Below are 25265 nucleotides of genomic sequence, written 5' to 3'. Positions count from 1 at the left end.
TATGCCGGCTCCCTCGGCCAATAATGCGAGATGAGCGCACAACCCCAGAGTCGGCCACGACTGGACCTAATGGTCAGCGGTCCCTTTACCTTTACCTTTAGGCTTAATCAGATGTTTCCTGTTGTCAGGTTTTTAATGCTGGAAATGTGTGACTCTCCATGCTGCCCTTCTGTGAATAAGGATGTCAAACCGCATGGAATGATTGGGGACAAATATTAGATGCAGATTTGTAAATTGCACATTATAAGTTGGGTTGAAATACTTTGATTATATCATTCAGCATAAATAGGGGGGGGGATGCAAACCTAACATTTTAAGATCTCTTATAAGGCATTCATTGATTTCTGTTAAATGTGTTTAGGCTCGATTTCGCGAGGGGCTGGAGAACTTCAGTCTAGGAATGTTTATTAAAATGTCTTGATGCAGCAGAAAGAGACACAATAACTGATGCAATTCATAGGAGAACCAGACCTCAACAGATAATCAATGTCCCTGATAAATGGTTTTGTTTTATTTCTTATTGGAATCTACATCGCGGACATATGAGTCTTGACCAAAATTTATATTTCAATTTTTTCACTTGTCTTTTTCAAAACTCTGTTTGTCTGCTAAAGTTAATAAAAAGTGTGTGTAGGAGAACTTTTATAGATTTTAAAAATTCTAGATTTAGAGTCGTAGCTGCCTCACTGTGTATACCGTAGTTGGCATAGAGGAGCAAGAATAAAACACAGCAGGCATGGCTGAAATATTTGCTTTGATTTTAGCTGTTTCCTTGGTTGTTAAAAATGTAATTCTGATTAATCAGAGACATCTGTCTTTACTCTGCTGGTGACATGCATTGATTTGTGATGCTGTCGCTTTCAATAACGTGGAAGCTGTTGCCTTTATTAAGGCTCACCAGCAGAAATAAACATGTGGAGCCACTTCATCTGAAATCTCTAGTATTTTTTGGTAAGTGGTTGATTAATGCTAAACCGTAGTTTAGTGTTACAGGGAAGTGTTACTTAGGAAGTCTTGCTTCACATCTACACCCTACATTCAAAGCACATTCATATCCCTTTAAGAATTTTGGCTTACTCCAAAAAATCCCAAGACCTGTAGTTCACTCCTCCATAGAGCTACCATTCCAAACACCTTTGTGTGTCGAGGCTTCCCAGAAAATTACCTTAAATAACTCACAACCGACAACAGAATTATGGTTTGGTTTTTGGCAAATAATTTAGGGCCACAACTTTATTAAATACACAATTTAATCCGAGTGTTGGCTTAGGCTTTTGGTTATTCACTCGTCCTTCCTAAAGAAGGACTATCCCCATCTGTCCATCCAGGACAGGACTCAATCAGCTGTCCCCTTAGGACAGGACTCACCTCATCTGCCCCACGTGGCAGGACTCACATCAGCTGTCACCATTGGACAGGACTCACCTCATCTGCCCACGTGGCAGGACTCACATCAGCTGTCACCATTGGACAGGACTCACCTCATCTGCCCACGTGGCAGGACTCACATCAGCTGTCACCATAGGACAGGACTCACCACTGTCCGCTTGGACAGTTCCTGCTCCGACTTCCGCATGGAAGTCAAGTAAACATACCTGGGAGTGAGGAGGTGGCTGCGCCCAGTCATTCCCTCCTCACCTTCACCAAGAATGTTCCTCAAGGCTCTTGCTCTTAAAATTGGGCCCACCATTCCCGCCAATGGCGGGATGGTAAGGACAAGAGTGTAAGCCCCGAGATTCCTTTAACGGAATACTTCTATATGGAGCAAACGGAGGTGAGGGTAGGCATCCGTGTGCCACCCCCTCTACCAACCGATTAACCAACCAAAAGCCTAACCGCCAACCTAACAAGTTGTGACAATTTGCTAGCGCAGTAGGCGAAAACCAAGAGGCACAGCCAATCAGCCAATTGGAAAAATTCCTACTGACCCCTGAATACAGGCGGCCCCGAAGGCAATAGCAATGTCGTGCTAACCTGCAAGAAAGAAAGGGCGGGTGGGAGGGGTTCAAACGCCAGGCAAAAATGTGACCAGAAAATGGTGGACGCAGCTTTAAGAGGGGCCCCACCAACCAATCAGATCCAAGGAATTTGCATACACACGCCCCCCATTACTCAGCATGAGCTGTGGCCTTACACAAACCAAACCCTAAGCTAAATTTCTTAACAGCCCTACCACAATCCGCTTTATATTATATGATATAAAGCGCTTTGTGTGTCGAGGCTTCCCAGAAAATTACCTTAAATAACTCACAACCGACAACAGAATTATGGTTTGGTTTTTGGCAAATAATTTAGGGCCACAACTTTATTAAATACACAATTTAATCCGAGTGTTGGCTTAGGCTTTTGGTTATTCACTCGTCCTTCCTAAAGAAGGACTATCCCCATCTGTCCATCCAGGACAGGACTCAATCAGCTGTCCCCTTAGGACAGGACTCACCTCATCTGCCCCACGTGGCAGGACTCACATCAGCTGTCACCATTGGACAGGACTCACCTCATCTGCCCACGTGGCAGGACTCACATCAGCTGTCACCATTGGACAGGACTCACCTCATCTGCCCACGTGGCAGGACTCACATCAGCTGTCACCATAGGACAGGACTCACCACTGTCCGCTTGGACAGTTCCTGCTCCGACTTCCGCATGGAAGTCAAGTAAACATACCTGGGAGTGAGGAGGTGGCTGCGCCCAGTCATTCCCTCCTCACCTTCACCAAGAATGTTCCTCAAGGCTCTTGCTCTTAAAATTGGGCCCACCATTCCCGCCAATGGCGGGATGGTAAGGACAAGAGTGTAAGCCCCGAGATTCCTTTAACGGAATACTTCTATATGGAGCAAACGGAGGTGAGGGTAGGCATCCGTGTGCCACCCCCTCTACCAACCGATTAACCAACCAAAAGCCTAACCGCCAATCAAGCCAGCCCTGGCTTGCCGCCAACACTCAGAGACCTAACCAACTTTTTAAACCCTCAGACACATCACGCAGCCAAATGTCATACCCATCAGGGGATAAGTGAACCCCATCATCCCGATATAAAAGCGGGGCTCTAACATTAATTGCGGGATGACGAATCAAACTCCCCCCGATTTCGTACACCCGTTTGGATGCTGCGCTGTTAACCCTCTTCCTAGCTCTTTCCCCAGCCAGAGGAGGAATATCACCCCGCCATTGCATCCTCTGCAACATTTGGGACCAAAAAAACGACGGTATCAGGGAACCAAGTCCTTATCTCCAACAAATCTCGTAGGATAGCCAGGCGAAGAGATAACGGGTCCACAGCGGGGATGTCATTTTCTCCCAGCTGGATCACCAGGGCGGACGGGCACCCGAGCAAGAGGGCTTTGCGCCGCAGCAAAGGGAGAAGCTCCCCCCAGCGCATGCCCCTCTTGCCCATCCAGGTCACTTGGATGTTGGATGGAAGGCCAAGTCGAGGACCCAATGGCGTTTGGCCAGCGCGAAGGCCTGCCCAATGGACTATGGAATGTCCCACCATCCATATGTGCACGTCCGCGAGCCCTGGGAAAACATTGGAAAACAAACGACAAAGTTAGGAGCGCTTCCGAACATAAGATCTATACGCTGCAGATTTCCACCTGCCCAAATCCTTAATAGCATCAACCGAAAGACCCCAGTGGGCCGCCGTAGTGGCGGCCCCAATGCGAAAGGAATGAGGAGCGTAATTAGCGGCCACGCAACCGCATGCCGCTATCACCTTCCTCATAACTCTAGTAAATTGCAGCCTAGTCATCGGGTTACCATCCTGATGCACAAACAAGGGGCCCTCCCCAGCTGGCCTTTCCGCCAAGAATTTGGCTACGTCCTTAACCGGGCAGGGGCCCGTCTGCCCCGTAGCAGGCAGTCGCATTACTGCTCCTTTACCAGCCTGGTCGGTCTTGGAACTCCGAATCGTGATTAACAATTCCGTTGGCGACAGACGTATGTCCTGGAGTAGCAAACCCCCTGGCACCCCCTGACGCATCTGACCCCCTACAATTTCACCAATTCTCAAAGCGCCAAAAAAGGCCACTGAGAAGGCGGCCGAAAACAAACGGGCCTCATATTTAGACCAACACACCACCCTAAGCTTCAATCTCATTTTAGTGAGAAGATCAAAAGAAATCGGGTTCCTGGTAGGGGAACGGGGAGGACAAGGCCTACCCCATCCCTCCATGGCCTTACGCACCACAAATTTGGCGCAAGGGTCCCTATTAAAAAACAATTTCGAGAAAAATGAAATGGCCGCAGACTGGAGCTTTATGGTCCTGGCAGCCCTTCCCAGGTGAAACAGGTGTGCCAAATATTGAAGCACCTGGGAAGAAGAGGGGCGGGCCGCTCCCTCCACCGCGAGCGACTGACTGCGAAAAGTTAAAAAGTCAGTCCAAGCTTTTTGATAAGCCCGCAGGGTAGAGGGGGAAACAGAAGCAGCTACTCCCTGCAAGACTAGCAGCTGCCAAGGTTCCAAAGACGATCCGGGAAAATCTCCGGCTGATGTTGTGCGTCTGGAACCAGGGACCTGAAGCGCTCCATCTGAAATCGTGACAAAGCGTCAGCTATATCGTTGGCCACGCCCGGGACAAAACGCGCAGAGAAAATAATGTTAAAACGCAGGCACTGCAGCACGAATGCCCGCAGCAGAGCCGATACCCGAGTTGACTTAGAAGATTGTTTCGCAAGGACAGTCACCACAGCCTGGTTATCTGACCAAAAGCATACGCGGCGGTCCTTGAAGTCGTCAACCCAAATATGGACTGCAACTGCTATAGGAAAGAACTCAAGAAAAGTTAAATCCCGCGTGATTTCAGTGTCCCGCCAAGCAGGGGGCCATCTTTGTGCGCACCACCTGCCATTCCAAAACAAACCAAATCCCAGGGAACCCGCCGCATCGGAGTGCACTTGGAAATCGTTGTGCAGGTTTAAAACATCCTGCCACAAGGATACCCCATTGTATTCCTCCAGGAATACCAGCCACATCCTCATGTCAGCCTTCTCACCCTGCGATAAGCGCTCGAAGGCCGCACAGGCTACAGGAGCAGCCCATTGGCATGGCCTTATCAAAATAATAGGCGCCTTCAAACTGAAAGCCCAGCAACCAAAAATCATGCGGATGAATTGGTAATAATCGGAAAGCCGATTCGATATCACATTTTGCCAACAAGGCCCCCGGCCCAAACTTTCTGATCATTTTAATTGCCTGGTCGAGAGAAGCGTATTTGACCGTACAAAGCTCCGGAGGGATCACGTCGTTCACGGACGTGTCCCTAGGGTGAGACAAATTATGAATGAGCCGAAACTCACCCGGAGCCTTCTTGGGGACGATTCCCAAGGGAGAGAGGTGCAGATTGGGAAAAGGCGGAGACGCAAAAGGACCAGCCATGCGCTGGAGGGCTATTTCTTTATTAACCTTCCGCCTTGCGACCTCGTGCATCTCTCTCACCGACTTCTGATTCCTAGGATTCCTAGCCAGGGGAACCGAAGCTATCGGAATCCGGAACCCGAAGGAGAAACCATCCCGAAGATATGCAGCCGCCTCAATATTGGGATAGGAGGCTAACCAATGTTTAAGGGCCGGTAACTTAATGGGAGAAAAAGCTAACTGAAGCAATTCACTTTGATGTGGAAGCTGCGGGGGGAGCGGGGAGGGCAGGGGCGGAACCCCTTGGCGCCTGCCTGAATCCTCCCCGACCCCCACGAAAGGGCCGCCGGCCCGCATAGCAGTTAACAGCCGGGTGGCTACCGCCACACCGGTCACAAGTGTGCGCATAAATACACCGCGGGCGCTGACACAGTCCTTTATTGAAATCCCAGCAGCGCAATTTAGGTGCCGCCTTAAAAGGCTGGGTCTCAGCCCTTTGCTGCTCGGCGGGTTTCCGTGAAACCGACGGAGCCACATACGTGGTCCAAAGGTCCAAGTCTTTCCTGTCAAAGCGGGCGGTGTCAATTTTTGACGCCCGCCTGCGAAATCTTTCATCATAAGCAATTGCGGCCGCTTCCCCTGCCATGTTATATGCTGACCTTACGATGGACTGGTACACGATAAGGTGTAGAGCCCTGCGGGGATATGCCGCTACTACTACCCCGGAAAAAACTTGATAACAATCGAGCCAACGCTCGAAAGTCCGCTCCACCTTTCTCCCCCTGCCTTTCTTCTTAGTACCAACGAGGGCGTTTTCTTGCTCAGGGACCACCTCCTCTGGTGGAGCTAAATCAAAAATGTCTACCTATTTACCATCCAATATCCTAGACCTCAATTTAGAGGACAAGTGACTGCCCGGAATAATATCCCTAGTACTGTTGGTGGAAACCGTGGTTTCCGGGACCAACTCTCCGTCGAGACATTCTTGAACAGCTCCATAACGAGCACGATGCGAATTCGCTCGACGAGCCCAGGCCCAACGAGGAAGGCCAGAATCCACTTCCCCGTAAGCCCAGTACAACCCCATAGAGTGATCAGAACCCTCGGAGCTAGAGGACGAACCTGAGGTGGTCGAAGCCGAGGTATCGTCCTTGCGCCTCTTTGCCCGCCTCCTGGAACGACTTTTGTGACGACGTTTTCCGCCACTCGACGCTCTAGCCGGCACTGGGAGGGCTTCCTCGCCGGATGCCGACGAAAGCCCCTCGCGCCGCGAGGCGACGGCAAGAGTCTGGGATGGAGCAACGGGCGAAACAACAACATTAGAGGAGGCCCCCGTCCGCCCCCCCCTGCCCTTGCCCACTTACTCTGCCCTTAGCCTGCCTCGCCCTCCTGGTGCGCCGAGGCTGCTTCCCCTCACTTCGTCGTTTGACGGGAGGGGGCGCCGGCACCACCATAGGAGTGGAAGAGGCATTCGGCATCAGAACACCAGAAGGCCCCACGAAGTCGTCATCCGACGAGTCAACTGGCCCAGACGTGGTGGTCTCAGGCAGTCCCAGAATGGTCGCCATGGGGGACAGAGGCTGCGACGCCGCCACCGTAGCTTGCCCAGGGTCCAGGGATACACCTGCAGAGGTAGAGGGGGCAGAAAGAGGGTCTGGGCCTTGCCGGTCTGGAGGCATGGCCGTAGTCGCCGCCTCCCGCCCTGCTTCCAGAGGTAAACCAGCAGAGGTCGAGGCGGCAGGATGAGAGGCCGGGTTCTGTAATAAGGCATCAAGCCCAGATCCAAGCTGGGCCAGGGCCTGTGGGTCACCAGCAATGCTAGCGATGAATGCTTCCACGCGACCCGCTGCCTGCGAGGCTGGCGAACGCAGCTTCTGCGAAGCGCCCTTAATGACCCTCTTAGATTTCCCTGAAGTGGATGGGTGGGCCGCCATCCTGAACTATTAACTACTTGGAATAACAAGCAAACACACGTGGAATCACACAGGGGTGCGTATTACCACTTTAACCACTAGGCGGCGTCACCCCACCCCTCAAATATTGGAGCCTTCCCAACCAATCTGCAAAACTAACTGCAAAATATTTGGGGACACCCAGGCCTCTGAAAGGCCCCAGGGAAATCAGTTAGACTTGTATTGCAGGCTGGTGTAGGCCGGACCCCGGCACACGCCCCGGCCCCCCCCCTAAAAGGGAGGGAGAGGGAAATGCGCAGGCCAAAGCCAAACTCCCACCCACGCAACCAAATAGAATCCTTAACCAGAATACGTGAAAACTAAATTAACGTGAATTAAAATTAAATTGAATTAAACAATGGACATCAATTAAGCCAATTAAACAATGCAAGAAACCCAAAACGCAGGCCAAGCAATGTATTCCCTATCTATTGGGAAGGAACAGTATCAAAACTAACAAGGTGCGATAACCCCCTTGAGGCCAGCCGATGGCATAGAGAACCTAAAGTAGGCTGCAGTACTCAGGCCTCCAATTAAAGGCAAGGAGTAAAAGTTTTTTCCTTTCACTTAACCAAAGCAAGCCCACGCAGGTCAAAGCCAATTATAATCCAATGGAATCAATTAAGATTCCTAAATAAAAGGATATAAATTAAATCAAGTAATTAAAGGAAACCAATAAGTTAAAATGACCCAATAAGCTAGTCAGGCAACACAATAAAGTCAAAGCCTGCTCAAGGGACTTCAATATAGGCTGAGGGAAAAGGCAATTAAATTTGTAGGTGTAGTAACAACTCGTGGCCAGTAGATGGCGCCAAACGCCCAGAAACTGGCTGCAAGCACTCAAGCCTCGAAATAAACTGCAGCCAGGAAAAAAAATTTTCCTCAGCTAAAACAGATGCAAACAGAAAACAAACGCTATACAGGACACAAAAACTAGAGGCCCCCCAGGTGAATCAAGTGAGGGGACCCCCTCCCAAGGTCCTAAAGACCCAGCAACCCCCCTCAAACCGCTCCCCCCAATGCACAAGCAGCAGCTCTCTGCTTAATAGCAAAGGGGGTTGCAAGCATTAAAATGGCGGACGCAGCGTGCAAACCAGGCACAATAACGGCCTGGCGCCCTCCCAATGATGCACCCCCACCCCGCAGGCACCCCAGGGGGGGCGGCAAACGCCACAGCCCCCAATAAGCCAAATTAGAGGCCCCCAGCAGAGCGCAAGCAGCCTCAATGCTCCTCAGCCGGCAACAGCCCTATTAACCACCCACGTGGCTCCAGCCCAGCCCAGCCCAGCCCCAGCAGGAAAACGGCCAGGCAAGGAGCCAGGAGCCAAGGCTCCCTCAGGGTACCAAGGCCCCCTTGCCCACCAAGAGCCACAGCAGGCTAGCCAAGGCAAGCGGGGGGGGAATTTAAAGAATTTAAAGGAATCTAAAGGGGGGTGCGCCCTTTAAATAAAGTGGGATGCCTGTGCGGGGGGGGGGACTCCCAACGCCCCTAGCCGAGGCCGAGCCGTAGGGGAAGGGAGTGGGGAGGGAGGGGAGGGGGAGAATCAAAACGGAGCTAAATAAGGCAGTAAATGAAAGCTAAAAATCAAAAGCAAGCAATAAGCTGAATAAATCAGCAAATTAAATAAGCCAGATACAACCAGACTCCAGGAATCCAGGAACGCTCTCTTGCCAGACAGGAACCGATAGAAACACACAGTTCAAACGCCAGGCAAAAATGTGACCAGAAAATGGTGGACGCAGCTTTAAGAGGGGCCCCACCAACCAATCAGATCCAAGGAATTTGCATACACACGCCCCCCATTACTCAGCATGAGCTGTGGCCTTACACAAACCAAACCCTAAGCTAAATTTCTTAACAGCCCTACCACAATCCGCTTTATATTATATGATATAAAGCGCTTTAACAAACTACAGATCCCAGGATTCTCTGGGGGAAGTTGCATACTTTAAATATATGGTGTGGCTGTATCTTGCAGAATCCCAACCCTCCTTCTGTGTGGCACTAAGGAGCAGTTCAGAAGTTTTCACTTACATTATATAGTCTTGGGCATGTTTAGCCTGGAAAAGAGGAGACGGAGACTCCTGCAAATATATCAAGGGCAGTCCCATGGAAGAAAGAGCAAGCTTGTTTTCTCCTGCTCTGGAGGGTAGGACCCAAACCTTGGAGGTTTTTAAGCAGATGTTCATCTGTCATGGATGCTTTAGTTGAGAATCCTGCCTTGCAGGGAGTTAGACTAAATGACCCTCAGGGTCCCTTCTAATTCTATGACAACAGTTTTTTGTGTTGCCTCAATCTAAACAGACTTTTTAATGCTAGTAATGAATTGTTGAAACAAGGCAGCATGAAACTGTAAGCTTCTGAAGTTGCCTTACTTCAGTTTACCATAGTCAAATGTCAAATTACACATTTGGTTTAGTGTGCAGCCTACAGCACTTGTGTGTTTTTCCTTACCCCAAAGTAAGTGAAGCAGTGATCTGGGACTACTGTGCAAGGTAGCCAGCGTTTGTCCGCAGACAGCTTCCAGGTCATGTGGCCAGCATGGCTAAGCTGCTTCTGGCAAACCAGAGCAGCACCCAGAAACACTGTTTACCTTCCCACCGGAGTGGTACCTATTTATCTACTTGCACTTTGACGTGTTTTCGAACTGCTAGGTGGGCAGGAGCTGGGACCGAACAACGGGAGCACACCCCATCGCGGGAATTGAAACCGCCGGCCTTCTGATTGGCAAGCCCTAGGCTCAGTGGTTTTGACGACAGCACCACCCGCGTCCCATGGGCAAAAGTTAGGGATAGCAAAAATGCTTCCATAGGCATATATGGATTTAAAAACAGACACTTATTGGTAAGAGTTGTGTTTGTGTGAGTTTTCCGGCATGCTATGGTCCCAGTCCAGGCCTCTCATGCTTTTTTATCAGCAATACTAAAATTAGGTATGTAATGCTAGGCTGCCTGTTAGTTGTAATTTGTAGTTAGACTATAAAATCAGCCACAGTTTATGGTTCATAAAAAGGTAAAGGACCCATGACAGTTAAGTCCAGTTCCGAACGACTCTGGGGTTGCAGCGCTCATCTCGCTTTACTGGCCAAGGGAGCCGACGTTTGTCCGCAGACAATTTTTCCGAGCCATGTGAGCAGCATGACTAAGCTGCTTCTGGTTAAACCAGAGCAGTGCATGGAAACACAGTTTACCTTCCCACTGGAGCGGTACCTATTTATCTACCGTGTTTCTCCAAAAATAAGACACCATCTTATATTTATTTTTCCACAAAAAAAAACCCACTATGGCTTATTTTCAGGGGGTGTCTTATTTTTTTCCTCCTGCCGCACCTATCACTATGTCTTATTTTGGGGGTGTGGCTTATATTCCTTGAATGCTTAAAAATCCTGCTATGGCTTATTTTATGGGTATGTCTTAAAATATGAGAAACAGGGTACTTGCACTTTGACATGCTTTTGAACTAGGTTAGCAGGAGCAGGGACCGAACAATGGGAGGAGGAGGAGGAGGAGGAGGAGGAGGAGGAGGAGGAGGAGGAGGAGGAGGAGGAGGAGGAGAAGAAGAAGAAGAAGAAGAAGAAGAAGAAGAAGAAGAAGAAGAAGAAGAAGAAGAAGAAGAAGAAGAAGAAGAAGAAGAAGAAGAAGTAGTTTGGATTTGATATCCTGATTTATCACTACACTAAGGAGTCTCTCCTTTCCCTTCCTCCCCCACAACAAACACTCTGTGAGGTGAATGGGGCTGAGAGACTTCAGAGAAGTGTGACTAGCCCAAGGTCACCCAGCAGCTGCACGTGGAGGAGCGGATACACAAACCCAGTTCCCCAGATTACGAGTCTACCCCTCTTAACCACTACACCACACTGGCTCACCCCACCATGGGGATTCGAAGCGTCGACATTCCGATTGGCAAGCCCTAGGCTCAGTGGTTTAGACCACAACACACAAAACTGTGGTTAATTAGAGATGGACTCTTCAAATATATTCCCGGTAGCACTGGAGGAGAAATGAGGAGGAAGTTTGTTTGCCTGGGACTAACTGAAACTTGTTTTTTTTGTGTGGGTGGTGGTGGGGTTTACACCCAAACCATGGTTTAGTGTTGCACCCAAACATCACCTCTGCCTGCTGCAATATTTACCAACGGTTTCAAAAAGAGATTTCTGATTAAATCTGAAGAAAGATGCAACAATTGGGGGGGGGGGGTTGATCAAGCTATTACAGTGTGAATGTGTGCACACACTGAACATGATTCACAGCAACTTGTAACGAGGAAGATGGCACAGTGTAACTGCAGACATTGCTTGCCAATTAGAGCCGTTGCCTGTGTGAATTTACTAATTGTGCAATGAAATGGCATTCCTCCATAACATTAGACATTCTAATTCATACTGCAACCAGTGGTGTTTCCATAGGGACGGATATGGGAGGCCCATGCCTCTCCTCATAATTATAAGTGCCTGCACTGAAGCACAATGACTTACATTGTCCTCAGTTATGTCAGTATTTTTTGTTGAATTGAACTCACAGCATAAAAAGCATATTTTCTTTCTCTGGTATCACATCCCAGTAATTTGCAATATCCTAGTTATGATTCCAGGTTGCAAGTCTGCCTGCCACCACTCCCTCCCTCTCCGAAAATGACTTTAAATGATATTAAAATGCAGAATTATTGGTGCTTTTAACATAACAAAGTTTGTTCTATGGGAGTTTTCTTGGAATATGGAATATTAATATTTCACAATTCAGTTGTGATGATGAAGTGCAATTTGTGTAGCTTGCATGTGATAAAATAAGTATATGCTTGCCAAGGGAGTTGCATGAGAATTAGAGACTTAGCTTGAACATCTGCTTGAAATTTTATTATCCTGTCCTACTGACAGCGTTTCCCTTGTTATTCTTCTAGACTGACAGCCGAATATTGCACTGATATTTTTATTTAAACTTATTTATTTTTTATTTGCTTGCATGAAATATATTTAGGTGAACTTTGTTTCCCTTTAAAAAAAAGAGGAAGACAGAATTTAGAACCTGCTTTTGATTTCCATATATACTCTTGACATTTGTAGATGCCAGATTGAAGTGTGTAGTGTGCTGTAGCCAAGACAGACCATTGACTTGCAGTGAAATGCCAGCTGATATCTCGGTAAACAGAAATATTTGATGCTTTATTGTGTAGTCCATATGAAAGCTACGTAGGCTTTCTTTGGAGAGACAAATGATCAGATTGTTAATGTCAAGTAAAAAAAAAAGACAACGATGACGACAACTGTTTGCCTTTCCAATAAATAACATCAAAGACTATTTTTATTAACACTGATCCTAGGGAGAGAGTGGGGAAACGAAACAGCAAGCATTTTGCAAGATTTCTTAGCACACTGAGCTTTTCGCCCTGTGACTTGAATTATTTATTGTTTTACAAATAAATGCTCCGCTTCCCCGCCCCCCTCAGTTTGAGAAGTGGATATAAACTGAGAGAATTGCAATGAGGGGTAAGATAGGAGGTGTGTCTCAACTGCCCGCCCCACAAAAGCTTAATGTTGTTAAATAAAACTGCCCTTGGGTTTTTGTTTTTGTTTTAAAATGCTGATTAATTCTATCTTGTTTTGCAAATTCTTCACACTGTGTATCAAGGAGTTTAAAGCAATCTATTCTTGAGTGCTTGCATCCACGCAATTTTGGACTCTGCCAGGGAGAAGGGTTTGAGGATTTCAGCCTTCTGCGTTTACTGCTTTTGAAAGAGGAATTCAGAACCTGAAACGGAGTTATGTTTACTGCATATTTGTCCAAACATTTGAAGCAGTTGCTATTTCAGTATTTCCAAGTGCCCTTATAAACAGTTGCTGCTCCTTGTTACATTTGTATCCTACTCTTCTTCTGGCGAACTCGGGGTTGACGTGGTTACATCTCCCATCCCGACACTTTATTTTATCCTCACAACAACCCTATGAGTCAAGCAAGCTAGAAGGAGGGAGGGAGGGAAAGTTGGACTCCATATACAACATACATTCATGGTTGAGTTTAAGTCTTCCTTGTCAAAGTTGACCACCACTTGTATCCACAAGACTGGGGTGGGTGGGAGGGTAGTAAGTAGTAAAACTTTAATACGGTCAAAGACCAGCAAAAGGGTAATACAATTCAATTCATAATTTATAATAATATTGAGCACTACACAGTTTTAAAATTTTATAACATAATACATGGCTGTTATAAAACTGAATCTCTGTCGCCTCTCCATCTGCTATGGGTTAACTAGGATCTTTATCTTTGGTGGTTGCTTTCGTCATGGCATGTCTTATTCTTGTCACCAAGTAGCAATATTTAGCTACAGCCCTAGTGGTCTCTATATCTGTGTCAGCTAGCAGATAATTGGTGTAAGCTTCTCCTGAGCGACCGGGTTGTTTGGTCAGGAGTGGTTCAATTAGCTCTTTTCTCGTCTCGGGGTGGGTGGGTAACAGATCCTTTAACCCAAAAGTTTCCCACATAACAGGGAACAGGCTGAATCAGAATGTTTATCAACAGTGTGTGTGTGTTACAGAGAAAGAGAGATGAGAGATCATTTGCACTGTTCTTAGGATTTCCTGTTGCTATAAGTAGTGATTGGACTTTACTGAAGTTCTGTGGAGTTTTATTACCTAATCTTATGGCATCTGCCCGCATTTTTCCTAACTAATTATACATATTTATTAAATGCAAAATGGGAAAGTTAATTGTAAAAAAGGGTTACAGCAATCCAATAAAGCTTTGAGAGATTGCATAAATTCATTTACTATACAATTTTATTGAGCGTATACTTTCTAAAACAAAGGTGGGAAGCAACTCTTGTCATTTAATTTCAGGATTGCAACAACAATAAATATATGTTGCCTTTAACTGATATTTAGACCATCATTATTAGATTCTGGTCCCCGTCCCTGTCCCCCACATACACTGCTTGCCAACTATGCTGACCCATCTAAGTAGAAATGAAATTGACCAGAACAGGTTCAAAGTTAGCTGTAGAATTAGAGTCCAAATTAGTATGGGGGGGGGAGAGATAAATAAAACATTGTATTAAAGTAACAGTTCCTCAGAGTAGGCCCACTGAAATAAATGGCCTTGAATAATGTAGGTGTATGAATTCCAATATGCCTACTCTGTGTAAAAGTTAGTTGAATACAACTCAATATATATCAGAATACCAATTATATGTCTCAATATAGTGAATTTGGCGAGTCTGCAATAAAATGACAAGAGGATAACATACTAGGCTTCTGAGAACACTTTTGCAGAGCTTCTGGTAGTGGATTAATATTTGCTGTTCTAAGCAATTTCCCTCATTAATCTCCATTCCACATTTACAACAACCTGTATTTAACCAATATTGTGTGGAAACGCAAACATCAAGTTGTCAGCAAAGGAAGGTTTGCGGCTTGCAAATCTAACTATATTTGCGTTGATGGAAGAGATATGTGCAAATCACATATCCGTAAAAGTAGCTACCCACAAAGTATGTTTAATATCCCGGAGAAAAGGTTTTGACAACTCCGGCCGTCTCTTCCATTGTAGAATAGGAGGGGTTTCAACTCTGCTGCTTCATTATTACTCAGGCTGTTGGTAAGTGATCTCTGTTAGTGAATAATTCCTTTCATGGTCTATATTTGTATATTGTGTATTACGTATCATTTGGATAGGCTGGTATTTCTTTGAGTGAGTTTCAAATACAGCATTTTCTATTAAAAATGGGTTAAGATTTTTCATTTACTATATTCATCTGTGTTGTATTGTGATTCTGTATTGCCATTCATTTGGATAAGCTGATATTTATTTGAGCAGGTTTCGGATATAGGATTTTGAATAAAACAAAAAATGTTGGGTTAAGAATGAATCTTTGAAAATATCCCATCAGGTTTCTCAGTGATGAACAAAAGTCTAGAAATACTTTAGTGACTAACCCCCCCCCCCAAAAAAAATCATTTAGTCCTTGCTCCCTTCCCACTCCCTAAAAATATTCTAAAATAAAGAATAGTTAATGGGAGAGAAACATTAAGCAAAATTGCATGAAAATGCACTTCCATAATTTTCTGAGGCAGCTTTTGTCTCAAAAAAGACATATGAAACTACATTTTTTTTAAAAAAAATGTGTATTTTGAAAGGAGCTTGAAATGTGACAGAAAATGAAACGCACATCTTAGTACATGTTTCCATGTGTATTTGTTTAAGTGGCAGATTAATGTAGGAATGGTATGAATGAGCAGATGTGGAAGTATTGCAGACCAGAACAGAGTGATTCTTTCAATCTTAATGAAAACATGCTTAGACATATCTATAACCAGCACACATGCTTTGCGTGCAGAAGGTGCCTGGTTCAATCCCAGCATCGGCAAGTGAGCTTGGAAAGACTCCTGTATTAAATCTTTGATGGTGAAGACCAGTCAGTGTAAACCAAAGTGATAGCTGTCCCAGGGCCGTCTTACCCATAGGCGCTAGGGGTGCGGGGCACCTGGGCGCCGGGCTCCCAGGGGCGCCAGGCCGAGTGTCTGGGGCCCAAGAGTTGAGTCCGGTGAAGAGCCCCTCCCGTCAGTCGGAGCGCTACGGTGGGCTCTTCTGTGGGCAGCTCTGCACCGCGAGTTCAGGGGCGACCAAGCCAGCGAAACACTGAAGCTTTCAGCTGGTTCCACCCTCCTGTGCACCTGGGACTGGGCAACCTGGGGGGGGCAAGTCGGGCAGATCTTTGCACCCCAGTGCTCCATATGCCTAAGACAGCCCTGGGCCCTCCAACAGCGATGGCCCACCCATGTGGCAAGATGAGGTGACTACCTCAGGTAGAAGGGTCTTCAGGGGCAGTAGATCCCAATGCCAATCCCTCCCCACACACACCTGCCCCTTGTTCCTGATATGGATCTTCATTTATCTCTTCTTCCCTGGTGAGGAGTGTTGGTATATTGCCAAAATAACCTTGAAACAGGCCTTGAAGCACATCCTTGAGGCACGCCTAAAACATCTGCATAGCAACAAGAATTCTCCCCAGCAACAGGTGTCTTCATCAGGGCATGTCTGAAGAGATGCAGTTGAGTGTGTGGCAGGTAGTGTCGGTCAGTGTGGCTATCAGAATATGTGAAAGTCTGTGTGTCTGACTGGAGGAGGCAGAGATCTGTATATAGTTCCGTTTCTTATACAGTCAAACCTCAGTTGACGAACATAATCCGTTCTGGAAGCCCGTTCGGCTTCCGAAATATTCGACAACCGAAGCGTGGCTTCCAATTGGCTGCAAGAGCTTCCTGCACTCACGCGGGAGCCGCGTTGGACATTCGGCTTCTGAAAAATGTTCAAAAACTGTAGCATTTATTTCTGGGTTTTCAGCATTCGGGAGCCGGAACGTTCCAAAATGGAGCTGTTCGGGAACTGAGGTTTGACTGTATGTAGACCAGTAGTGTTATGCAACTTGTAATGTAAATAATAAAGAGTTTAGAGAAGAATTGGGTAGGTGAAGTGGTTATTCCTGTCACGGGAATTCACCAAGAGAGGGCTGGACGGCGGCGACAGCGGCAGCGAAGATGCAGGAAGACTGAGTAACTCTGCCGAGACAAATAAAAGAAACCCCAAGACTTGGCCACACAATAACAGGGAGGAGTGTCACAATTTGTGAGTTTGCCTCAGATGCCAAAATGCTTTGGGCCCGGACGGCCTTCCAGATACTGTTGTTGACCCACAATGCCCACCATTCATGGCCATTAACCCCACTGCCTCGGACAGATGAAATACAGCAATATCCTGAGGGTGTCACATCGACTACCACTATTATTATTTATTAAATTATATGCAGCTTATATGCCAAAATTGCTTCAGACCCATAGTAGATGAGCCAATGGACTGACTTGGTATAAGGCAGTTGTTGTTGTTGTTTTGCTCCTGTTATTCTGGTTGTGGGGTGGGGGAGGGGGAATTGATTTCCTAGTTCAGGATATGGATTTGTCTTCGGCTAGCTTCCCTCCCTCCTCAAGCTGGGGTACAGAACGAGCACCCATGATCTAAGCAGATCAGATGTTCAGCCACTTCTTTCAGCACCAAACAATTTAGGCCGGCCAGAAAAAAAGTTCAATATGCCGACAGACCACACATTGATTTACACACACACACACACACACACACACACACACACACACACACACACCATTTGCCGTGTCATATCATTCCTTGCTCTTTGCCCAGAATTGTGTAGTACAGGGATTAGAGAGTGCTAGAAACATAGTGGTGGTTGTGTATTGGAATGTGCAGAGTAGAGAAGGCTGTCACAGCAGTCAATAAGATCTGAGAGGTGTTGACTAATTGCCTGCTAATTACACAGTAAATTGTCTAATTAAGCTGATGGTTAATTAGGGTGCGCTTGCACAGCAGTCTTGTGGAATTTTTGTCTGATGTCTAGGAAGCAGCTTGTATAATTGGCAAACTGGTAAAGACTGGCAGGAAACATGACTGGAGAGCACACTGCCAGTAGATGACAGAATAAGGAGGCATTGGAAATAGGTCTTGTCATCTGAACACTGGTGGAATTGTTAGGGTGCCATGGTTCTGTGCTACTGTGCATTCCAGGGGCAGGGGAATGTAGCTGCTGGGATCTTGGAATAAATGAAGGCTTAAGTGTCCATTGTTTGTGGTAAATATATATATATATATATCAAAAAAATCTTTGTTTTTGAAAAATAATGGAGAATTGGTATAAGGCTTTGCCTTGAAAAGATAAATAAAAATAAAACCAGTGTTTTGTCATGCTTTAAAGTGGCTGAGAATCAGGTCCCAGGATGGGACTGTGTAGACCCAGGGTTTCCCAAACTTGGGTCTCCAGCTGTTTTTGGACTACAACTCCCACCATCCCTAGCGAGCAAGACCAATGGTCAGGAGTGATGGGAATTGTAGTCCAAAAACAGCAGGAAACAAATGTCCCCACTGTGGAAGGACGTGTGGATCCAGAACTGGCCTCCACAGTCGCTTACGGACTAACTGTTAAAACTGTGTTCATGGAAGACAATCTTACTCTGCTACGAGTGATCACCAAAGAAGAAGACATTTGTTGAGCCAAGAATTCTGACAGAACATCTGGGATGTTTGAAAGCCATTGGAAAACTTAGCTTCTAATTTGCGCATTAGTCCAGGAGATGACATTGAAATTCCAGAGGTTGAATTTCTCAAGCATTCATAACTCTTATCGTGTTCTCTCTCTCTCTCTCTCTCTCTCTCTCTCTCTCTCTCTCTCTCTCTCTCTCTCTCTCTCTCTCCCTCCCTCCCTCCCTCCCTCCCTCCCTCCCTCCCTCCCTCCCTCCTTTCTTTCCTCAATTAAAATTGATGATCCCTTTTACTGCTGACTTTTAAGGTGTGTAAGAGTTAGGGTTACCTGTCCTCGGATTAACCCACCACCTGTTCTCGGGTGCTCCCTGAGCAATGATGTAGCCAAAGAGACAACAGGTAGTTTTCTCCAATGATGGGTAATTCTATCTGACTGACTATCTATCTGTCTAATCAAATTTTAAAGAGAGATTATAAAAGGAAGAAGAGTAATGGTAATATACTATTATATATGACAATTAATGTTTCAAATAATGCTTATTTTCAAATAGCTTTATTAATGAGTTAGATTAATAAATTATGATTAAGTAAATACAATGCATATAAATGCAAAAATAGAAATTTGTATTGCACATCACTAGTGTCTTTAAAATGACAGGGTGAAAGGGTTAATTTGTAAAAAGGTATTTTCTTTCTTTCTTTCTTTCTTTCTTCTCTTTCTTCTCTTTCTTCTCTTTCTTCTCTTTCTTTTTTAAACCTTGACAATCTGAGTTACTCTCCAGTGTCTAGACAGTGTTCTTATCAACTTCTTTCCTCATGTCCTTGGTTTGAGGGCATAGGACTTTCATCCCCCACAAGGGGTGAAGTCTCCCACAACAGATGCTTCTCAACTCTTTCCCACTTTCCTCTGGTAGTGAGTTTAAAGGCAACCCTGTGATCTTTTTGGATGTCAAGCACCAGCAATCTGGTTCCCTTTTGCTTTGACTTTCTGCCGTGAACTTTCTGCTGATTCTTCAAAATTTGTTTTAACAGATCATTGGGTATTCTTTTTGTATGTATTGTGGTTTTACTGTTCTTATTTGGGTGTTTGTACAGTGCTACACCTCCAGTTTGTTTCATGGCTCAAGGTGGTTGGCATTGCTCAAGATCCCATGGTCAGAATTGGACATTGTAGATTGATAAACACATAAAGAAGATGATAGATAGATAGATAGATAGATATAGATAGATAGATAGATAGATAGATAGATAGATAGATAGATACTTACTTTATTCACATTGGCCGATGGCCATAGCGACAATAAAACATTACAATATACACAGTAAAAAGCAAATTCAGTATAAAAGCACGGTTTAGGATCCTGAATCAACAGATAGTGGCCCTTATTCTGATTGCCCCTGCTCAGAACCTGTAGAAATTGGAGTTGAAGTCCAGAAATAAACAGTAAACTGCAAGAACTCGGGCCAGGAGGAAGATGAATTTCAAGTAAGTCTTCAAAAGGTTTTATTTATGTAATGATAAGATGAATTGAAATAAGAATCAATTCCAGTATGATAGTGAGGCAAATAGAAAAAAAAACTTCCAGTGAAAAAAATCCCAGGTCAAGGCCCTGTTTTGACAATTCTTCATCAGCTGGAATGTTGAAAAATTGAACATTAGAAATAAATCTTAGAGTAATTATCCTTCTAACAAAAATACGTTCTGATTTTTAAACACAAAGTTTTATCGTTTGTAAAAGACAGAGATAACTATGTTTTAAATGAACATGGAAGGTATATCTAAGAATAACTAACCTTACACCAAAATTACATTCAGTTTTCTAAATACAAAGTTAAATCGCTTATAAGAGACAGAACCTAGCAACCTTTGCTGTTATCTGCTCCGCTTGGTCTGACAGAAGAAAGGGCACTGTGGCAGTGGTTGTGCGCCCTGGGATGGTCAGTACGAGTGGGGTGATGATCTCGTTCCTCAGGTCTTTGTAGAGAGTGCAAGACAGGAGGACGTGTGCCACTGTTTTGGTGCTACCATCTCCACAGGGGCAAAGGCATTTCTCATGTGGGATCTTTTGGAATCGGCCCTCAAGTGTAACAGATGGCAAAATGTTCAGTCTTGCAAGTGTGAAAGCACGCCTGCATTTTGGGATAGCTGGTTTGTGCAGGTATGGAGCCAGAGGATCAAAATGGGAAGATGGAAATTGATCATACCATGGGCATACCGTAATTTCCTTATAGTGGCCAGGTTGTTCTGATGCTCGATATCTTTTAGACGTTGACAAATTAGACTGTTTGCTTTGGTAAGGCCCATAGTGAGTAGGTGCTGTGGGGATCTGCCCTGAAGGGTTGGGGAGAAACCCAGAACAGATATAGGAAGCATGTGGGGGAGAAGAGGGGGGAAAGTTCCCCTGAGGAAGTAGGAATCCTTACTCACTACTTTGGATACAACCCAATGCTTACAGAATTTATTGTATATCTGAAAAGTATTCCAGGCATTATTTAAGGTGTTGACATTGAAGGCTATGCCAGAAAGAAGGGAACTTAATAATACAACTTTAAAAATGCATTGCCCACATTCTGTATTCATGTTTACTGTAAATGTCTTGATCTATTTAACTTCTCATAGAGAAAATATTATTGACCAAAGGAATGCTGCACGCCTTAGAAATTCTAGAAAGAAAAATGGGGGTTTTTATAAGTTGTTTTGTCATAAATGAGTAAGGAGTCAAGGGAGGGGGGGGGGGGAGTTTGAGATCATGCCAGCACGTCTAGCAAATCTATGCTTCCATGCATCTTTTTTGGCTACATCTTGCCCCATTTGTGCCATTAGCATTTTCATTTTAAAACATGGCAGTTTTCAGAGGAAGCTGGAAAAATTTCAACCTGTGGTTTTAAATTATTGATTTCTTTTCCATATTGAAACTGTGTTTCAAGCAGGTTTTCTAGGTGATTTCTGAGGAAGGGAACAGTTCACAGCTAATTCTTTACTGAAAAGGTGGTACATTTCAAATAATATTCATGTGAGTTCTTCCCAGTGTTTGGTTGATTGTTGGGAATATTCCATTCCTTCCCAGGAGCAAAAGTTTAATGGTCTGGGATTTGCAATGGCAATATTCATAGCAATGTATTGTGGACTACATAAAGGTTAAGTAAATAGCCTGCAAAATTAAATGGCTCAAAATTATAGAGAGATTGTCCTCATAGGGTTTCCCCTTCTCACCCCATGCAACTACTAAGCAATCTTTTCAGCTTCCCATCCCCATTTCTGAAGCCACTTCCCTTCTGTTCTGCAGCTTTGCTTGTCCTCAAGTCCATGCCTCCTTCTCCGTCTGCACAACCCACCATCCTTGCACACAAACGTCTATCATAACCACCAGCATCTTCCTCCTTCCCGCACATTGAAAGTACCCATCTCACCTTCTGTTGCATTTGAAGCAAAGCAAAACATGAAAATGACACCAAAGACATCATTAATACATTCTAGACTTTGGGCATATCATCAGTTCTTCTTCTTCTTCTTCTTCTTCTTCTTCTTCTTCTTCTTCTTCTGCTTCTGCTTCTGCTTCTGCTTCTTCTTCTTCTGCTGCTTCTGCTTCTGCTTCTGCTTCTGCTTCTTCTGCTTCTGCTTCTGCTTCTTCTGCTTCTTCTTCTGCTTCTGCTTCTGCTTCTCCTGCTTCTTCTTCCGCTTCTTCTTCCGCTTCTTCTTCCGCTTCTTCTTCCGCTTCTTCTTCCGCTTCTTCTTCTGCTTCTTCTTTTTCCTTTTCCTCTTCCTCTTGAAAAATAGGTGCTGGTACTCACCATGAAGTTTTTACAGTAAGTGTCACCCTTTTTATCCAAAAAAACAGAGAGGTGCCGGCACTGTGTACCCCCTGAAGAAAAAACAACACTGCATATAATATAAATGGTAACAAGTCTAGAAAAATTAAAACACACCTCACTGCAGGAGCTTCCTGCATACAGTGGTACCTCTGGATGCAAACGGGATCCGTTCCAGAGCCCCGTTCACATCCAGAGCAGTATGCAACCTGAAGTGCCGAATCTGTGCATGCTCGCCACGAGGATTCGGCACTTCTGTGCATGCTTCTGTTCATCTGGCATGTCTGTGCATGGCGCGAATCGCCGAACCTGGAAGTAACCTGTTCCGGCACTTCCGGGTTTGGCGTGTTTGTAACCCGTGATGTATGCAACCTTCAGCGAACGTAACCAGAGGTATGACTGTATTCACAACAAGTTACACTTGCCTGGTGCCACCTTCAAATTCTCCCCCCTCCCCACTTTTACACTCTGCTTATCTTTCAGATTCCAGATACCTCAGAGCACAGATCACTCCTTTGCCTAGGGGTTTTTGTTTTTGTTTTTTGTAACTTTTTATTGAATTTTTCACAATACAATAAAAGAAACAAACTAATCTACAGAAAATAAAGAGAAGAAGGAAACTAAAAAGAAGAAACAGGAAAAAGAAACTAAAAGATTCTCCCCCATCACTCAATCTTAACTTTCATCCCCTACAGAGAAAGATGTGCCCTCCCAGCTCTCATCTGGGCTTCCTTTGCTTATTTTATTCTGAACATTACCTGTGCTTCCTTTCTCACCACATGTTTATAGCGCCAAAGATTACTCTCGGATAACCCTTCAAGATGCTGAAATGGTTTTTGCCTTAGCTTTGGGCAGGTGGGGAGAGGCTCATTATGAATAACAGAATAATCCTTGAGCTACCGTGTTTCTCATATTATAAGACATGTCTTATATTTATTTTTTCCTCAAAAAAACACACTATGGCTTATTTTCAAGGGATGTCTTATTTTTTTCCTCCTCCTCCTGCCGCGGCTGGCATTGCTGCTGCACCCATCACTATGTCTTATTTTCGGGGTATGGCTTATATTCCTTGAATGCTTAAAAATCCTGCTATGGCTTATTTTATGGGTATGTCTTAAAATATGAGAAACAGGGTAGTTCAAGGTGATATATAAAACAGTGGCGCTGTGGAATGATAGGAGTTGGTTGGCTTAGGAAAGCTTTCTCATAATAATTTTTTTTAAAAAAAAATGGCATGCATTTGCTCATGAACATATTACGTTGCTCCATTGTGGAGCCAGAGTGGTAGATGAAGGCAAGCAAGCCATATTACAGCATCTTGCCCCAGCCAGAGGCACTCTTATTTGTACCGGAAATATTATGACAAGGAGCAGAGTGTTGGCGGAACATCCAGTGTGCAGGTAGTTTGCTATTCTCAGCATGCATCTACTTGAGGAAAGGAGCTACTTAAGGAGAAATTGCATTGCCATACGAGGGGGCTTGCAATCACTTCAGGACTGAAATGCACGCGGAAGTTAATTGGAGTTTGGAATGTGGGGTGCATGAAGATGGGAAGGAAGGCCATAGTGCAACCGTAATAAAGCATCGCCTCTCCCACAACGTGGTCCTTTGCGTCCAGCAGTGAAGGCCGAAGCTCATCCTAGCTCAGTGTCTCTTTGTTCAAGTTGGCTCACAGCTCTCCTCCTTCCCTCCCCCCCTTCCTCCCCAGAGGTATATCATGGCATTTTAATTTGGACTTAAAGTAAGTTCGAAATGAAGGCAACAAAACAGAGCAATACGGCAGGCTCGCTAAAGGAATAAAGAAGCTGGCTGATTACAATCCTAGCATGCTTGTGGGACAGCTAAACCGCCCAAGGAGAAGCTTACTAACTGTATCATTTGCAAGTTAGATATATTGCATATACATAGTTGTCGCGGAAATATATGCACCTGTACTCAACTGGAATTTGATTAGAAACTTGAAGGGCTTCCATGCAGGAGATAAAAGGAAATCATGGTGCCATAATATTTTTCTTTTTAAGGCTGGGGCATATTTTGTTTGCCTGTTGTATTTTTGCAGGAAGAGTATATTGTATAAACAGAAGTGTCTATCAGTGCCACTTGAGCATAACAAAGACAGAATGTTCAGGCAACACTCTGAAACAGAGTTGCTAGGTGCAACTCTGTCAGAACACTGGTGTTTTTCAATGGCAGACAGACTGTCGTTGCATACATCATCTTCACAACACCCTTGTTCATGTATCCAGGAAACTTGATAGGGTCATAGAATTGTAGAGTTTGAAGGGATCTCAAGTTCATCTAGTCCATGGGTAGGCAAACTAAGGCCTGGGGGGCCGGATCCAGCCCAATCGCCTTCTAAATCCAGCCCACAGGCTGTCCAGAAATCGGCGTGTTTTTACATGAGTAGAATGTGTGCTTTTATTTGAAATGCATCTCTGGGTTATTTGTGGGGCATATGAATTTGTTCATTTTTTCCCCTTCAAAATATATTCCAGCCCCCCACAATATCTGAGGGGCAGTGGACCGGCCCCCTGCTGAAAAAGTTTGCTGACCCCTGATTCTAGTCCAGCCCTCTGAATTGCAGGAATCTCAGCTAAAGCATCCACGACAGATGGCCATCCAACCTCTGCTTAAAAACCTCCAAGGAAGGAGCCACCCAAACCTCCCAAGTGAGACCGTTCCAATGTCGAACAGCTCTTACTGTCAGAAAGTAATTCCTCTCCTCTTGGTCTCCTCTTTTCCAAGCTAAACATCCCCAATTCCATCAACCTTTCGTCGTAAGGCTTAGTTTTCATACCCTTGATCAGGCATCCCCAAACTTCGGCCCTCCAGATGTTTTGGACTACAATTCCCATCATCCCTGATCACTGGTCCTGTTAGCTAGGGATCATGGGAGTTGTAGGCCAAAACATCTGGAGGGCCACAGTTTGGGGATGCCTGCCCTTGATCATCTTGGGCACCCTCTTCTGTACACATTCCAGCTCGCCAATGTCCTCCTTAACTTGTGGTGCCCAGAAAGTATTCCAGGTGTGGTCTGACCAAGGCAGAAGAGAGTGGCCGAGACATGAGATTGTGGATATTTGAAGAGCACATAGAAACCACAGTTGACCCAT

General features: G+C 45.2%; 1 protein-coding gene and 1 long non-coding RNA gene across 5 annotated transcripts in view; one reads left to right on the top strand and one right to left on the bottom strand.

Moving 5' to 3' along the window:
- The window catches only part of DPYD (dihydropyrimidine dehydrogenase), a 520906-nt gene that overhangs the window by 305717 nt on the left and 189924 nt on the right, over positions 1-25265 (top strand). The gene's annotated exons all lie outside the window — the stretch shown is intronic.
- Positions 1194-9207, bottom strand: LOC148685003 (uncharacterized). Its single transcript, XR_015950965.1, has 2 exons — positions 6479-9207; positions 1194-3519 (listed from the first exon to the last, which is right to left on the bottom strand). It is a non-coding gene; the product is annotated as an uncharacterized LOC148685003 (long non-coding RNA).

The sequence above is a fragment of the Zootoca vivipara genome, chromosome 7 (genome assembly GCF_965207765.1).
Source record: "Zootoca vivipara chromosome 7, rZooViv2.hap1.1, whole genome shotgun sequence".
In the NCBI taxonomy this organism is placed as follows: domain Eukaryota; kingdom Metazoa; phylum Chordata; class Lepidosauria; order Squamata; family Lacertidae; genus Zootoca; species Zootoca vivipara.
The sequence above is the reverse complement of the archived record's forward strand: the minus strand, read 5'-3'. Positions and strand labels throughout refer to the sequence as shown.